This window comes from Diuraphis noxia, unplaced genomic scaffold (genome assembly GCF_037042655.1).
Source record: "Diuraphis noxia isolate RWA-SAM2 unplaced genomic scaffold, SU_Dnox_SAM2 contig0005, whole genome shotgun sequence".
NCBI lineage: Eukaryota > Metazoa > Arthropoda > Insecta > Hemiptera > Aphididae > Diuraphis > Diuraphis noxia.
The window spans coordinates 43,866,229-43,882,521 of record NW_028301715.1 but is presented as its reverse complement, the minus strand read 5'-3'; the positions used below and the strand labels follow the sequence as shown (position 1 = coordinate 43,882,521).

The window sequence follows — 16,293 nt, the reverse complement described above, 5'->3', positions numbered from 1 at the left end:
TCCTTAATTAGAATTACACTTATTTTTACACATAGTCTGCAGATATCCGAGAACTCTCAGTCCAAACCAATAACTCTTTAAGTTAAACGATTCAAAAGAAATATGTAAATCAAAATGTATCTTAAGTATTATAATTATAAACAATAAAATACTAAGCGGTGTATTAAATAAACAACTTAAATAGTATTTTATCCAAAAATAAATGGTCTAAAAGATGAATTATTGAAAATCTGTCTATAGCAAACATTTTAGTGATCTTCAAATCTTTAAAATAAAAACAAGAATTATAAACGACTGGACAATTGGGTATCGTGATTAACAGAGAATAGAATACACGACTTAACATCGTTGTTACGTTTTAATAATAAATTCATAATATAATATCATACAGTATATAAACAATATCATTTTTTTTTTATTTTGTGATATTTTATTATTGCGGTAGGTAGGTAGATGGTAAATTGAATTATTAATTATTTTTTTATTCGTTAAAAGAACCTGCCATTCCGTATGGTTGTTTATATTCAGTTAAAATGATATACGAGTGCCGAGTAGGTATATATTATCATAATAATATAATGTAGCTAGGTGTGTACCTATGTATGAACTATTTTACATAAACACGTTTGTATGAACTGTTAAGTAAATTAAATATTGTTGATGGATTGTTTTAGCCCAAACTTCATGTCGACTGATAACGACGTCGTACCTTATAACTTATAAGATGATACATACAGTTATACAAAAAACAGCATAAAAAGCATCCCATACATATTATTTGGTAATTGACGATAAATTAATATAAAATTATTATAGGCATTGCATTCGATAATGATTTATTTTTAAGTCGAAATAACATTGATTGTAATGAATCATTACAATCATAGGATTTTTATGTAATACGCTGTTTTGGTAATTGGTATTATTTTGTTTACGTACTTTTTGAAACATGGGAAATCGAATACATCGTATACAGACATACAGCTATTAATAAATCGTAAATTGTCGAAATATATAGGGAAAGATGGAATTATTGAGAGATATGTAAAAATATGTAAAAATATGTAAAATAAAATATAGTTCAATACAACGGAAATCCCTTGAAACGAATTTATCACTTACCTAAATTAATTTATCAAGTCACAGTAAAAATATGTATTTACATATAAACCCGAGCCCTAGTAATGATTATTATTTTATATTAAATTATGCCGTCGATAATAATAAACCTACTATGGGTACTTTGACAACAACTGTTAGTAAATAAGTTGGAAAACTACTTCACTAATGATCACACACGGCGATATAATTTAGACTATTGCGTGGCATTGTGATTTGTAATAGGTACCTACCTAACTATCTTCAATCGTAATGGATTTGACCGAGTACCAATTATCAAAACCACAATAGTAAGCACATATCATACTGTGCAGGTGGCAGCTGTTGCTGGTAAGGTCAGCCCACTGCAGCAGCTCACAAAAACACGCGATAATCGTGACAATCGCGCGACACCGTGCGTCTGTTCCGGAATTATTATTATTATTATTATTATTATCATGTCGTATCCGTTGTGTACGGTAATATATTTTATAATAATACATTATATGTATTGTGTAATGGCCAGTACAGACACGAAATTTGTACATTGTCCGACCTATAACGCGGTAACCCGGAACACAGAGGCAGAGCGGGCAGTTCTCTCGGGAGTCGGGACGTTGCACGCGGATATAACAATATAATAGATAGTCCCTACGGGATTTCCGAAAAACCGAATGCCAGCGGAAATCCATCGGTCCGAGATCGTGCCGGTTATAGTGACGTAGTTATTGCTACTCGGATGCACTATATACCGTTGGTATACGCACGACGAATCGACCACGTCGTCCCACGGAACACGTTGTGATGGTTGGAGGGAGGATGTATTTTGTGGGTATGTGGTGCGATTAGGACTACCCACCCCGGACCGGAGTGCACGATTTTTCTTTGTGTGACCGACGCACGCGAAATATGAATATTTACTCAATAGTATTAGTACTAGATATTGCACCACCATCATTACCTGTGGATTAAATGATACTTTATGGATGGGCAATCGGAAACGCGATCGTGCTCGTTATTTGAATTTCGATTCGTCTAGCAAATTTTTGGTTGTAAGGGATGAGAAAAAAGTATCTTCTATAGTGTCACTATAGTGAGGTAAAATCCAAATAATATAATAAATTATAATTTATAAATATATCAAAATAATAACTATATATTGCAATTACGTTGTGCTATAGTCTTATTGCAATCTATGATTGTACTCAATAGTGGTTTTCTAGTATTTACAGAGAAATCCATTCATTTAAAAAATGCATTATCATTTAAAGCATAGGAAGTCAGAAATGTTATCGTTAGGTATTCTACTATAAATGCGCGACGAACTATTTTAAATGACACTTATTTTTTTTACTAACCACATTAGTTTTATACGAGCCTGCAGCTCAACCGATTTTAACAAAATAAGAAAATTATTGTTTAAATCTTGTTATGCCTACTAGCAGTATTATTCGTGTATATTATATCATTTGTGTACATTAATGTTACTCGACTCCACTTAAAAATCAATTATTAATATACATTTATAAAAACGATTCCAATGGAAAAAAGCGGGTCAGTGGATGTCGCTCTGCTGTATATTAGGTGGTGGGATAGACCTTGGACCTCTGACTAGGATAGGTTAGACTTGAATGTAATGATAGGTATCATAGTATACGAAAAACAATTCTGAACGGAGATGATTTGTCAGTCTAGGATATATTATATTTAAATATTGTCATATATTCTATTTTGAAACAAATATTTTATTTAGTTGTATTTTTAATCCTTAATTATAAACACAAAAAATTTTATGATTTTTCAACTTCAAAATTATTTGCAAATTTTCGCGTTTCCGACAGATTTCGTAAAAATTTGAACTATAAACGCTTATAAAAAAAAATTGTGACTAACGATTTTTAATTTTTTTTAGCTACAATAAGAACAACTCATAAGGAACTTTATATTCAATTTTCAAGTGTTTTTGGTCATCCAAAATTTTTTTTCTCGATTTTTTTGAAAACTGTTGGAATATGTTAACTTTTGACCTCTATAATGCACCAAGGATATTCACTTTTACATCGGAAACCACCCCCAAAGTTTGAAATTGAAGTATTATTTCGACTGGTTATGCTGTACACAGACACAAAAAAAAAAAAACACACACATCATTGTAAAATCAATACATTCATCACTTCGTTCAGAATCTAAAATTATTTAGACAACTGCTTGATATGTTTGACTATTATTCCTAACGTGTTGTATAATAATATGGGTAATACTCTATAACTGTGTGTTTATTATTGGTAATCGTTTTAATACTATTATAATTGAGTACACATTTAAATACGATTTTGGTTTTTAAAAACCCATTTCTTCCAACTAAATGTATTTTTATTTATCGTACCTACTCATAGAAGACGTATATCCGACAGTTTCATATCAGCACATCAGTCCACTAAATATTATTATATTTTCTTCTCACACTTCGTATTTCTTATATTATATTATCTTCTGAAATAGAAGAATAAAAATAAAAATATGTATGTATATATCTCTAACCTTGTCGATAATAATAAATTGGAATTAAGTAAAATATCAATATTCTTCAGAAAAAAAATAATGCAATAACTCGTAGAATAAGAGTATCAAACATTTCTATGGATTATACTTAATGTTATTTTAACATAAAAAAAATAAAATATATTGTATCATCGATAATGTAATGTAGTCAAAAATATATTTCACTTTATTTTCTAGAAATTACATTTTTGTAGTTTAAAATGCTGAAAATTTAGTTTCAAACTACAAAAAAAAAAATACAAAAAGGCATTTTTTTTTTTTTTATCAACGTTTAGGTTTAAATTATCAAATACCATACTTGGTAGAAATATATCCCTTTATGTAAATATTGAAGATGTGTAAAGTATTTCCCCTAGAAAGCTTGTCAGGGAGGGGGAAATAACTTTTCCAAGATTTATAATTTATGGCACTTGCCACTTATAGTAAGAAGGTAATGAAGTACTCAAAAATACACACTTTGATTAAATTGGCTTTATTACAGCTAACTAATATATCAATAACAATTGCAAAGAATTAAAATTACCCTGCAAATACAAATTCAAAACTTACAACTGTTATTTTACCACCCATTAAAAAAATGTGCATTTTCATTTTTTATCTTTATTTAAAATGAAAAATAATAAAATATATGTGTGCAACAAGAAATTTTGTGTTTATTGATTTTTAGATTCTAAACATGAATTGCTTACAGTAATGGATGTGTGTTTTTCTTTTGTGTAAATATTTCGATAAAAATTTTTGATTGGTCAAAAACTTTGAAATATTAATATAATGAATCCTCCACAAATTGATAATACTTCAATTGAAAAACACCTAACTTTCATCTTCATGATAACAATAATGTTATAAATGTTTAAAGTTAAAATTTTGACCACGAAAATATGCATATAATATTGAAGTCTTAAGTTTGTTAAATGTATACAGTTAAAGATTAAATATTTGATACTATTGTATATTCCTCATAATAAGTTCATACTGTAAAAAATAAAATCTAAAAAATATATAGGTAAACACAATTTTTACTATAGACAGTTTATGTTCAAATTTGCTAAAAACTAAATACTAAAGAATGAATACCGATTTAAGTTTTTTCGTTGTAATTTAAAAATGCTAAATTATATTCATAAATGAATTCAATCTATCGAATTACTATAGTTTAAAAAAAATGTTTTAATATATATGTATAGGTAAATATGTCAAAAAATATACTGCATCATCATTAAAGTTTGTGACGTCACACTAATCACTCATATATATAGTCTGATAGACCTGACTTTTGCCTAGTATAGTTTTTGCATATTCAATGATTTATCATTGTATTAAAATTCAACACATACATTATAGTGACTTATTACTCAATGATAATGAGGTACACTCAAAACCAACTGTACAGTAACAAATCGTTTACTACTTTCCTTTTTTCTTAGTTCATAATAAAATATGATTCGCGGATTGCCATGTTCACGTACTTATGGAGAACAAAATGTGTTACACTATATATCAGTATACTTTCCAACTGTTAAATATTAATGATAGATAAATGTGTTATTTTCTTTACAAAAAGTTTATATAAAAGTTGGCGTGTCACATATTGTAACGAGTGTGTAAAATTTAGGACATAAGTACTTGTAAATATTTCAAAAATGGTTGTTTAATATCTTTATATTACTGTGTTACACCATTATAAAATATGGCCAGTAGAATGGGCTGTCACTTATCCAACAAAATTTTTAAAAAATCCGAATTATCCTATATAAATTTCTGAGAATAAATCTCAAACCCCATGCATAGTAACAACCATACCGTGACATAGGCGGTGCACACGAATTGCGTACCAAAACAGGTAGACGAACCTTTTTGAACGAATTGCGTCCCGGACGCAATTCGTGTTACCTTTTCATTACTTAACATTTTTGAGGTTTCCAGTGGTTTTCAAATTTATTTTTAATTTTGATATTTTTAAATTTTTAACAAAATAATAATAATTAAATATTTATCATTAACATAATATTATTATACGAAAACTAATTTTTAGTGGTTTGTACTTTTAGGCCGGAGCGTTTCGAACGCAGCGTATTTCGCGTATATCGAATTAAAAATAAACCAATGCATTTTTAGTTCGACTGACAAGCGGTGGTATACGCAGTGTAAAGCAATAACTCCGACCTGATGGATATTTTCGTTAAAAATATTACGGACTATACGGACTTCCCAATCGATAAGTAACTATGGACTTATGACTTATAATTTGTATGTTTTATGTTTATGGTAGTATTATATTTTTTACAGTTCAATTTTAATTTTTTTATAAATAGGTATGTGATTAATTATGACATTATTATATTTTTACAATTAAATTTCATTATTTTTATATAACCTGGCATATCTTTATTGTGACAATATCGTTTTAGGAACCGAATAACAATAATTAACTGTAGATGAAAAACTAACACGTCCGGGACGCAATTCGTTCAAAAAGGTTCGTCTACCTGTTTTGGTACGCAATTCGTGTGTACCCGACACAGGATAGCTGAGCTATACAGGTGTCGCAAGAGCATTTACCCATTGCGATATCTCCCGAGATAATAAATATATCATAAATCTGTTTTTTTTTCTATTAGATTCACATAGACAAGGGCTACACATGTACTTCATTTTTTTTTTTTTTGTTTTTTGGTAAAATAGTTGAAAAAATCAAAGATACCTGCCTATTTCATAGAGTTTATTTTGCTGAAAATATTGATCTTTCAACATTTATTTTCATTAATCTCATGATTTTTATTTTTTTTAGTTTATGGATAAAACGACAAAAAACTGGTTTTTATTTGGTGGCGAGTCTCTCCTCCCCTACGGCTAATGGGTATACTATTACGGGACACCCTGTATATATAAAAATTAACTAATACAAAAATATCAACATAAATCTAAACAAAACTGAAAGAGCTCTCCTTTACAAGATCATCGAAAATTCATCTAAACCAGATTAAGACCATACTAAACAAGGTAAATTCCTAGAAGACCAACTGGACAACTAACGAAGAAGGCGTTTCTTTGTTATTTCGTGTTTATTTGTATTTATTGTAAATTCATAACTTTATAAAAACATTAAATACTTGAAGCGGTTTAATCAATAAGAAAAAAAATAATAGTTATATATAAAATAATAACAAAAGTAATAGTTGTATTATTCAGACATGGACACGAATTATTAGCTATTTGCGTAAATTTTACTGTGTCTCTAAAATCCTTCTCGATATTTTATATCATTTGAATCAATACAATATATTTTCAACATAATATAAAGGTAAATATGCCCGAAGTATTACATTTGTTTTTTATCAATCATGAATTTATACATTTCAATTTCAAGGGAAAAAAGCTAATGTATCCATTGAAGATTTTAACATGATATAATTATAATAATAATCCTGAAAATAACATTCACAGTTTTTCAGATTTGATATAAATAGGTTATGCGATAAATACACGTTATACTACGTACCCGCGCCAAATCAGAATTAATTATTCGAGAATGGTCGATTTTCGTAAATCACGATTCAACTAAAGTGTTTAAAAAATAATAAGAATTTCACAGGTTCATATGATTATTTTTAATTAAATGCAGACAACAATATAGTAAGCGATTAGTGAGCACATCTCCGGCAAGAGCGAATTTCCTCGTGGACAATTGTCAATTAAGTACCGACGAATACGGACAGAAAGAGATTTTCAAACCGTATATAAGTTGACATTTCTATGTATTATAACTATTATATATATATAAAAAAATCCATTGCTTAATGACATCCGCAATTCCGAATTTTAGACTAACGCTGCACTAACTAGCTTTACCATCGCAGTTATATATTATATTTTTTTTTTATTATTATTATTTAATTTGTTCTGTAGTTATAAGCATAACTACTATCACAAGTATTTGAAAATAAATATAATATCATAATATGTATTATTGGTAAATTTTGCACGCGTTGAATATTATTTTTGTGAATAAAATTGTCAATATTTTCAATATTTAAATAAATGAAAGACATCTTTAGTCTGACATTTTCGCGCGAGCACACACACACACAAACACACTAAATAATGTAAGATTATTATTTTCTTTGTAATGTTACAAAAATTTAAAACATGACAGAATTAATTTATGTAGTTTGTGAATTATATTGAACGTTATGGATCATAAATATAAGTTATATGATTATATAGTTACATATTTTTATTCATAATAATTATATAATTTCAAAGAAAATTATCTTATTGTATGATATTAATATTATATTTATGATTTTTATCGGATATTCCAGTAACCGTAATGGATTCTGTAATCAAAAATCGGAGGGAAAAAATAGTGATGCTCCCAGATACGTTTTAATCAAAAAATTAGTTAAGAAAACCTTAACTCATCCCCTGGATTATACTAGATTTTTGGCGCAATTGGCCATATACCTTTGGCACTATATCACCAAAGGAGTTATTTTGGTGAAGAACAAGTGTTTCTGTGGAATTTAATAGTGTATGTTAAATAAATTTATTCAATCGCTGGATTTAAAGCAATGTATGTTGGGTTAGCTCCTAAGATCATAGGAATTTGTTTGTATTGAACATTATTCATCATCTCTAATGACTGATTATATTCAAATTGACAAAAATCGAAATATAGATAATACAGATTCAGAATTAGAAGTATGAAAAAAATGTGTAGTAAAGACATCAAAATAAATGATATGTACAGCCACAAGTATCATTTTAAGCCATCCCTTACACATTGTTTCTATGAGATTGATGGCCTAATATGTAGGTCCTGAACATCGTTACACTTAAGTGTTACAATCAATTTTATTTATTAAACTAAAAGAGATAGTAAATGGATTATTCTCTACTATCATTCCACATCTGTCAGTTGGTTTGGGAACTGTAATTCTTGTTAATGTAGTAAAACAAGTATTTACACGTTATTTATTTTATCCTTCATCTTTCATTACAATAATATTTAGCTTATATGACCATGCAAAAAAATTAAATATTAATAAATATTACTTATATAATATAATAATACTTATGCTAAGTAAAATTTTCAATAATCAGTTTTCCCTACACGAATTTTCTTAACGGTTTATGAACACTGCAAATACTGACACATATACGCATTTCAAGTATGATAACAGTAGGTACACTTTTAAAGAAAAATAAATAATAATGATGAGCATTCAACACATGTGTACTAACAGCTTTGCCTTTTTTCTCCAAATAATAAATATATTTATTATTATTCCTATTGATTTAAGAATGATATAACTTTTGATTCATTAGATTTTAAACTCTAGCATCTCTAGCATATCAGTACAAACACTACAAACAAGATCTTACTTCTTAACACCAGAATTCAGTAATAGTATAATTGCAGATATCAAATTATTATTATTATTATTATTATTATTAATATTAATAAGTTAGTTTGAACGTTAGCATTGTTTCGCTAAAATAAAAATAAATAAATAAACGTTTCAATAAATAAAACTTTTTCGACTAAACATTACTAACCTGCAGAGTTTCGTTGGTTTCGCCGTTTATTGTACATTGTACATTATTTTCTTTGCTATTTTTTACGGTTGTCTCGAAAAATAATAACAGGGATTTTACAATTTCGGTAGCCCCAATGCCTCAGTGTACAATTCATATATTGAATTCTATATCCTGGCTATACATGAATAAATTGGATAAAAGGTTTTCAAAAATATTATACATACATACATACATACATACATATTTAATATGTATTAGTGTACTTGTATGTTGTAAATAATATTACAATCATATATAGGTACATGTAATATGATGTGTCTTTGCCTAAATATGTGAAACTAGTGAAAGACAATAATCCAGCATAGATACTTTATATTTACATCACCCATTGTAATCAGTTTTAGATGTCATAGTTTTACTTCAGTTTCTGTAATGCAAAAAAAACTTAATGAGTTACGCATTTGATTATTTAGTGTGTTTGAGTCAAACAGTTTGACAAATCGAATGACAAGCCTACAATATTTCAAAAGAGTTTGTGAAACATATGGTATAAGATTTATTGGCCTTACGTTTACCTTGAGGTCAGTTCATGTACATCTATAGTAATATCTATCCATATAGTATACTATATATATATTGGATTAAATACATATCTATATAAATATATATTTATATAACGGTGTACAAAGGAACTTAATAACAGTAGCTTTTAAACCTTCAGGATTTAAAATTTATTTAATGCATGATGACCCGGTTCTTATAGGATCAAAGTTCCATTATTTTATCTATTTATCTAAGAAGCTATAAAATTATTTTAACAAAAGTTCAAAATCGGTTTTTACGCTACCTTCAATATTGTGTGTATATATTTTTAGTACCATCATTCAATCTACATTACACTTTTTGAAACTTTAAACTATTAATAACCATCCACTTTCTTAAGCACTAATTTAAGTAACAATTTAACTCAACTTATATTTCTTTGTTATATACATTATTATAAAATTAACCAATAGATGATTTTAATTTAAGATTCTCGTAAATTTTTCTAGATTCAGAATTCTAAAAAAGCATTTTGAACCATCAATAAACATTTAGACAATTTTTTACAAATCAGACAACGAATTATCGATGAGAAGTTGTCTTAATAAATGTGGTTTTCTACAAACAATATATTTTAATTATTTGAATGATGGTGAGATATTAAATTTAATTACAAACCTCTTAAAATTAAATTTATACAAATTGTTTCACAAAATTGTATACATAAGTATATGTGAAACATTAACTGTAGAAAGTTTGTAAAATAAATAGATACATAAAACGTAATATAATCTAATATATTATGATAGTAATTCATTTAAGGTAATTATAATGTTCAAACTTTGCAGAGATTTTCTTTCACATAACATTATCATGGTAATATACATATAACAATTATTATTTGTCTATATAATACGTCTTATTATTTACAAATAAACTATTATAAGCAAACACTAGTCATTACTCATTGTTGACAATATGCATTATTTGAATAATAGTCAATTCCATATTCTATAATAGTTGTTAAGCAATTTAAATATTATTAACATTATAATCATTGTAAACAACAAGCGCCAATAACTCAACCCTATAATTTATATTTGAATTTTGGGGTCCACTTCTAAGCATTTAAAAATTTGAACTTATATGCATAGTAGGTACCTACTAATGTAAGATATTTTATCTTGTTTTTTTAAGTATTTATCTATTACTCTAATAGAAAAATAATATTTGAAAAAAAACGCTGATAGTACAAAGTATTAGGTATCTCAATATATGTGCGTGTTATTTTCAATAATAATCTAATATTGACCTTAAATAATAATCATGTAATTTAACAAAAAATACGTATACCAAAGTATTTATAACAGACTGTTGTTTAGAAATAAAATTATGAAATCGTGCAATCCTAAAAATCTGTGGCTTACCATGCCGACTGTGCGCAATTTGTGTAAAATAAATCATATTTTACTAAAAACAACAACATTGTAAATAATATATCATTGACCAGTGTTTCAATATGGTATTAGCCATTAGGACGTGGGTTAATATCCATATCGTATGTTGTACAATTTTTTACAGTTAAGCAACACGTTACATCAGTGCCAAAATTTGAAGAAAAAAATTATGTTGATTTCATTAAAGCTATTTTGATTCATTTCAGTTGTGTTCACGAGTAAGTTTCAACCACAATAATTGGTTTAAACTTTCCAACCTAGTCAATTTAGTTTGTTTGTTTTAATTTATATTTGATGCAAATTAAGAGTACACAATGAAGCACTGATACACATTATAACACTAATGCACTAAATATATACAACAGTATCCTATATTGTGTTTTCAATACGATTGAAATATTAATTAATTGCTTAGAATGGTGTCAAGTCTTATACCTAGCTGGATTAAATAATAAACATCAAAAGAAACCCAATAAATTTCAAACAAAAAAAAAATTCTGAAGTGTCTTTTCTACCTCACTTCTATAATTCAAATGACAAACATTAATATAACATTATACTCTATAAGAAATAAAAATTGTTACTTAAGTGATATTAATGCAATTTGTCCATTTTCTATAAAACTAATACAGTTACGTCATAGGAACTGATCCGAAATATGTTTCTATATACAAAACATAGATAACAATATAACTCAGCAAATATTTTAACATTTCGAAATGACAGTACAGTAATATTTAACAAAACAGTTGGTCCACTTAATACAACCCATAGACTGCAAATAATAATAAAATTTAACATTCATTAGGTACCATAGTTTATGTTGTGTTTACGAGTATTATAGGCGATACATGTACAAATCGAACTGAATAATTATTAGATACCTATCTTAGAATATTTTCTTGAATGAAAAATAAGCAACTCGAGATTATAGAAGATTTTTGAGAAAAAATGTAGGTACTTAAAGGTACCATTTACCTTCAAAATACACCGATTATTAACATCATATAATTTGATTAGTGAACAAATCCACTCAATCGTATGCGGTCATTACTAATTGTAGCTAGTGTTAGATGACAATTAATCAATATAGAAATGTTGAAAATAAATCAACGTAATTAATTTTAATTCTGTACAACTTCTGCGTTCGCATCTATCTGTTTCACTTGCTTTTATATAATATCCACCTAATTTACGAGGGTGCACGACCGGTCCGTATCATAGAATAAATCCATATCGCCTACAAACCAGCAAACATTAATTAAATTACCAAATCGATTCGGTTGAGAGCCAAGCGGTGCCCGTACACTGTGACGAGAATGGTTGGAGTGGTATACACACAGATCTTTCTACCTTAGAACGCTATGGGCTCTAATTTTTACGCCATTTCACTTTATCACTTTTTATTGTTTTGCTTTGTTTTCATTTGCCACCGACTAACTTTAAAAGTTAATTAACCTTTGCGTCTGAAAGGGACCATTATTGTTTTGTTTCGAAGGTAGTAATAATGGATAAAGAACACGAAAGCTTGAACAATTAAAGCCGTCTCATGGCAAGGAATGACACAGGTACACCAATAAATAATTAATAAATAATATATTATTATTATAAGGACCACCTGTTTCAAAATTAAATAGCAAACAGGCGCAATATTCCATGTAGAGTTGTTTTCGTAATATTATATTGTATTTTTTTCTGTACACACAATGGCAATACCATTTCTTACCGAAATAGGGATGAAAGGATTTTGGCAATTTATTGAGACAACGATATATAGCCATGTAAGGCATACACACGTCTTATCGGTTCGAAAATTAATACAATAAATTAATCGGTACAGAATGCAATCTGTTAGCTTGGTAGGTACACGAAATAATGGGAAAATTCTATAGTCGTCATAGCATTTAATAATATATCGAATGCGAATAACCAATATTCAAATTATTATTGTTTAAAATTGGTTTCGGACAGTCAGAGATCATAAGTTTTATATTTTTATTTTTCCAAATCATCACTATTAATTATTATTTATTACTATTAAAATATTCAATGTTTTTATTTCTCCGGAGGTTAGGTTAGGTTATGCCAAAGTGGACTACTCCATTGATTTTTAAATTATTGAATATTTGTTATGTATCATTACATAAACCGTAGTATATTGTAAAATAAGTGAGTAAAATTTCTAATTATTTTAGATGTATTATGCACTATTATTAATTAGAGAGCTCAATCCGTATATCTTAATATAAATCTATAGTAAATTTCTATTATATTTATTAATTATATATAACATATAACATATACGGCACATTTCATATTCATATAGCACTTTAGCTTTCAAATAATTCAGCTATTATTAATTCAACTACATTGAAATATATTATTAGAAACATTAAAATCATAAATACTGGATGATAATATAGTAGATCACATCGTAGATGTGAGTTAAATATTTATTTACATATTATTGTTTTGGATTACATACCAACAATTTTTCCAATATAGATCTTAAATTTGTTACTCAATAAGACAAATTAGATGTCAATCCAACTCGTAGGAATCATATTACATTTAGTCTAAATAATATTTAGATTTTGTCTAGCGTAACCTATAATATTATATTTTTTTTTTTTAAATGAATTTTATAATTTTTATAATTTTTCAGGTACCTATGAATTAAAATGCTCAACATTTTATAATTTAAGATATTAAAAATTAATCTTATATTTAATAATTATTATTCTTATAATTAATTTTAAAATAATAAGCAACAAGTAGGAATGTAATTAAGTGTAAACAATATGGTGTTAAAATATTATGGTATAAACAATGCGAGTTATTCGACTCACTATAAATTATTCCAACAAGACGTAATTAAGTGAAAAAAAAATATAATTAATCTTTATCAATCATTAATTTCTAAAATTACTATCTCAAAAACTTCAAAAATTATATTTTAAAGTAAAATACCTAACTAAGGATTTTTCATATCTAATTTAAAAAACAAAACAATTCATGATATAATTAATTATTATAGTATAGTAGTCATCATTTATGATTATCATATTTTTAGAATTTATTTTTCAACTTCCTTTATCATAAATTTAAATGTATACAAGATTTATTGAAATTATTTTCTTTGATTTCTCTCTTCTTAAAATGTCCTCAGTAGACTATATTTTACCTATTAATATTTCAAATACAATTTTACATATAAATACTTTCATAACTGCAGACACTTGAAATAACTTAAAACATTAACATGTGTTTATCTGTATCATACATACAATACTCGCGTTACACACTGCCACACGTGTAATATATTTAAGATGATACGAAGTACAAATTCATAAGCTGTAGCCCAATACTCTGTCTAATATTAATTATTATAAATAATTATAGCTAACAACTTAGAAACGTTTAATATGCACTAAAAATACAATTATACCATCTAAACAAAACGGTTATCGTAATAATATAAGACATTTATTGCTTCAGATGTTTTCATGAATGTTATTGTTTGATCTCTAAATTGTAACACAATGTCAAAGAACATTAAATTTGTAATAATATATGGAATAAAAGGTACCCACGTTAGATATTTTCAATATTTGTTCATTTAATTTATGTTTAAGACGTATTAAATTTATTATGAAATCGTTTCAATAAATACATTATGTGGGTATATACTTATATATAAGACATAGGTATACCTATAAAATATCCAAAACGGTGTAGTATAAAGAAACATATTTTAAATAAAATATCATAAATAAAAATGTTTTTATAGATGTAATGGATCATATTATTTTATAGTAGACATTTCGTATAGTAGTTGATGAGTACCTATTGTATATAAAATCATAATATTTTTTTTTTTTTTTTTTTATTGAACTAAAAAAACATCAACAACAAAGGCTATTAGTTTTTTGTTAAGATACAATGTTAAGGATATTACAATGTTTATATGATGCTAACTACATATGGTTACTATTTAAGTTAATGTTACAATTTTTTTTTTTTATCAATATGTTTAAATTTTGTTGTATAAATCCGATCCTTTAAGAAAGGCTATCATGTTCGATGTGGTCTCGTTGCTCGGTCCCAGAGCTCCATACAAGTTGGGTGGAATGTTGTATTTCTCCAAAACTTCTAAATATTAATAACACTCTGTTATTATATGTTTCACAGTTAGTGTAACCCCGCAGGCTGCACATTGAGGGGGTTCTTCTTTGGCCATGAGGTGTTTATATGCCATCCTTGTGTGGCCTATTCGGAGACGATTTATAATAATTTTTTCTCTTCTGCTGAGATATTGATTTTTCCAACTTAGGATTGTGTTTTTTATTTCATTGAGTTTGGTCCGTTGTTTTGACCAGTGCGTTTGCCATTTTATTAGTGTATTGTTTTTAATTTGGGTTTTGATGTCGTCATATGTTACTATGTCCAGGAACTGTATATTCTGGTTGTTAGGTTGTGCCGCTTCCTTTGCTGCTTGGTCTGCCGTCTCGTTCCCCCTTATATTTGTGTTCCTGGTACCCAAATGAAAGTGATATGTGTTCCCCTAAGCTTTAGTTCGTTGGTTTTTTCTTGTATGTTCTTAGCAATGTCAGATGGGTTTGTAGTATTTTCTAAGCTTCGTAGTGTGCTCAATGAATCAGTGAGTATCAGATTATTTGTTAGCATTTTGTTTTGTTTTTGTATGTATTCTATTGTTTTGAGGACGGCTATTGCTCAGCAGAAAAGATAGAACATTCATTTGGTAATCTATATCTGATAGTTGTATCGGGGTGTACAATTGCAATACCAACTCCTTTTTCAGTTTTTGAAGCATCTGTGATATAATATTTTAAAGTTAATAATATAATTAAAACTAATTGTAGAATTGTTACTAATTTCAACTGTTAACCATAAATGAGATCACTGCATGTAAACCATATGGCTTTTGTTATGTATTATAACATAATGGGACATAATACAAGCTGTATATTATATCATAATGTCGTTGTATTTTAAATTATTTAAAACTAGTTTACAAACCATTAATTTAAGGCCAAACTTTCAAACACATTCCCAAAGTCAATATTAG

The 16,293-nt window shown here is 27.3% G+C and overlaps 1 protein-coding gene, 1 long non-coding RNA gene and 1 pseudogene across 3 annotated transcripts in view; 2 read left to right on the top strand and 1 right to left on the bottom strand.

The window, feature by feature from the left end:
• The window catches only part of LOC149055392 (uncharacterized), a 54,600-nt gene extending 46,774 nt beyond the window's left edge, over window positions 1-7,826 (top strand). For both annotated transcript variants that reach the window (XR_016192068.1, XR_016192067.1), the window contains 2 exons: window positions 5,712-5,882; window positions 6,452-7,826. This is a non-coding gene — a long non-coding RNA (uncharacterized LOC149055392). The remainder of the gene's footprint in view (window positions 1-5,711; window positions 5,883-6,451) is intronic.
• Window positions 1-16,293, bottom strand: part of Dop1R1 (Dopamine 1-like receptor 1) — a 234,156-nt gene that overhangs the window by 179,663 nt on the left and 38,200 nt on the right. The window lies entirely within an intron of this gene.
• LOC107164419 (mitochondrial carrier homolog 1-like) lies at window positions 7,994-10,283 on the top strand (annotated as a pseudogene).